Consider the following 2,896-nt stretch of genomic DNA (forward strand, 5'->3'; position numbering starts at 1 on the left):
TTATAATACTTTATTTAATGGTTTATAATTTATAACTAATCTGGGGGCTCCTCTTTCTAATTTTGTTGAGTTCATTACATAGAACCCTACACAACTCCAGGGAGATTTACCAGGTCTTATTAATCCTTTATCTAAGTATTCTTGTATTTCCTTTTTACAATAATCTAGGTATTGTTGATTCATTTGTATTGGTCTTGCCTAGGTGGGAATGTTTCTCTCATTAAAACTGGGTTCATAAGGAAGTGAGACCACATGCTTCTTTCTTGTCCAGAAAGCATTGGGGGTGATCTGCACAAATTTCTTTTTCAAATTTATCTTGTATAATTTTATTTTGTAATTGTTCTTCTATTCTTTTATAATGAATCTCTTTGTTTATCATCCCTATTTGTTTCTTCTTTTTAGAGATTAAATTAATTTTATTATGACTTGATGTCGATGCTTCCTGTAACATTTAATTATTTAATTTTGGGTTTTTGAACAACTTCAAATTTTATTGTTTTTCCTAATGCTTTTTTAGTAAGACCTTCATGTGATACAGTGAATGGGTATATTAATGCTAAGAAAGGGTTTTCTATAATTACACTTTCTCTAATGTCTTTTACTAATAAATTGAAGTATGATAACAAATTCCATTTTTACATACCTTTGCATCAAGTAATTTATAAGTAACACCTAATCTAGAACCATTGGCTCCAATTAATCTTTCTAGGGTTTTTTCGTAATATTTAGTGGGTATTAATCCTTCTTGGATACAATTAGAGTTTGCACCAGAATCAAATAATGCATTAAACTCAAATTTTTTATTTTTAATAATTATAGTTATTGGACAGTACCATTTGTGTACAATTAATTTATTTAACAAAAATAAATAAGGTTCTTATTCTTTTATATCATTATTATTACTACTACTTTCTAACTTAAGTTGTTGTTCTAATATACTTTTTTCTTTTAATTCTAAATACTTAACATCTAATTCTAAATCCTTTTGTTTTAATAATTGAATTTCTTGATTTTATAGAAGTAATTTCATTCTGCATGTCTTTAATAGTAATTGGTGGGGTAATAGTGGGTTTAAATCTATTCATTATTTATTTAAATTCTACTTTATGAACTATTTCATTTTCTATTTGTTCTTTTTCTATAATTCCTTGTATCTGAATCATAAATTCTTCCTTTTGATTTTAATCAGGCATTTTTCTTAATACTTCTATAAGATTACTAGCTTGATCTGTAGTAATCATATTAATTGCCTTAGTACAATCATTACAGTTACATAATTCTGGACCTAAACAATAATTTTCTTCTGAACTTTCTTCTGATTATGATTTTTCTGATATATTATTAACATATTCTTCTTCATAAGATGATTCTTCCGAAGAACTAGAGGATTCATCAATCAACATAATTCCTTCTAAGATATTAATAAGACTTTCTTTTAATTCTTTTTGTATTTCTAATTTACAGATTTCATTAATTTTTTGTTTTACTCTACAATTTTTTGCTTAAAGTCCTAGTCTTCCACATTTAAAACATTTAATTTCTTGTTTATTAAAGACTTTTTTTATTAGTTCTTTTAATTTTTTGTGTTTCTTTATAGGTTCTTTTGGGGTGTAATTATTATTATAATTTTTCTTTTTTTATAATGTCTAAATGTTTGTTTTGGATATCTTTTATTTATGTTTTTACTAGGAGCTTTAATCGTCTCTATTCCGAATTGTTCACAAAATAATCTTAATTCTTTTCTACTTTGTACTACTTCTGATCTAATTTTATTCTGTATTTTAAAATCTGTGCATATTCCTATTCCGATTTCTACTACGTAATTCGATATTTGTCCTAAGGTTAATGTTCCATAAGGAATTATTGTTGATTATTATGACCTCGGAATAATCGGAATGTATCAGTTCTTTAAGAAATTAAATCAATTTCATACACACGGCGGAATTAAATTGCGGCATACAAGATTAGCAATTACAAGGAGATGGATAAGAGATTAACCAAGATGCATGCGAGTCAAATTTCCAGTTTAAACAATATTACCTAACACAGAATATGTTTAACATGCATCTAATATTAATCACACATACAAATATTGCAAGATAGAAAATTAAAGGAGTTAAGGGTTAGAGAAGATTGCACCAAGAATTTATCCTGGTTCGGTTGTCAACGAGACAACCTACATCCAGTCCTGACAATCCAATCGGATTTCAGATTTTCTTCTCCAATAGAAAGAATCAATTACAGATTGTCCAGTTTCATCCCCGAAACCTATCTATCTCTAATGATCTCTTTCCTATTGATTACCCTCTGATCCTTGTAGACACTCAGCAGTCTAACACAGAATCACAGTACGACTCCTTCTTGTTGAGACCTCTCACCCAAGAAGGTAGCCACTAGTTTCTAGCTGGCTTTCTATCAACCCTTTGATCCTTGTAGACACTCAGCAGTCTGACACAAAATCAAAGTGCGACTCCTTCTTGTTGAGACCTCTCACCCAAGAAGGTAGCCACCAGTTTCTAGCTGGCTTTCTCGCTTTCGTTTCGTTTCAAAGTATTGTTATAGACAGATTAAAAGAAGTACAAAAAGAAGTCTTCAATCTTGATCAATGTGTCTTCTCACGAATCTGGATATTCAATGATTGTTCATGAGGACATTGTCTTTTCTCTCAAGAATACTTTTTCAGCTCTCTCAATGATTATGGATAATCTTTTGATCTTGATCTGAAAGAGCATTATCAGATTGTCAACAAAGTGTATTGTGATTTGTTATTGAAGTTATCTTGAGTTCTCAGAACTATGAAAGTTATGATCAAGGTTCTTTTTGAAAAAGATTGAAAAACAGTTTATATAGTTTCTGAAAAACAACTACTAAATCGATTTACCAATCGATTCATTAA

This window comes from Cicer arietinum, chromosome 2, assembly GCF_000331145.2.
Source record: "Cicer arietinum cultivar CDC Frontier isolate Library 1 chromosome 2, Cicar.CDCFrontier_v2.0, whole genome shotgun sequence".
NCBI classification, from domain to species: Eukaryota; Viridiplantae; Streptophyta; class Magnoliopsida; order Fabales; family Fabaceae; genus Cicer; species Cicer arietinum.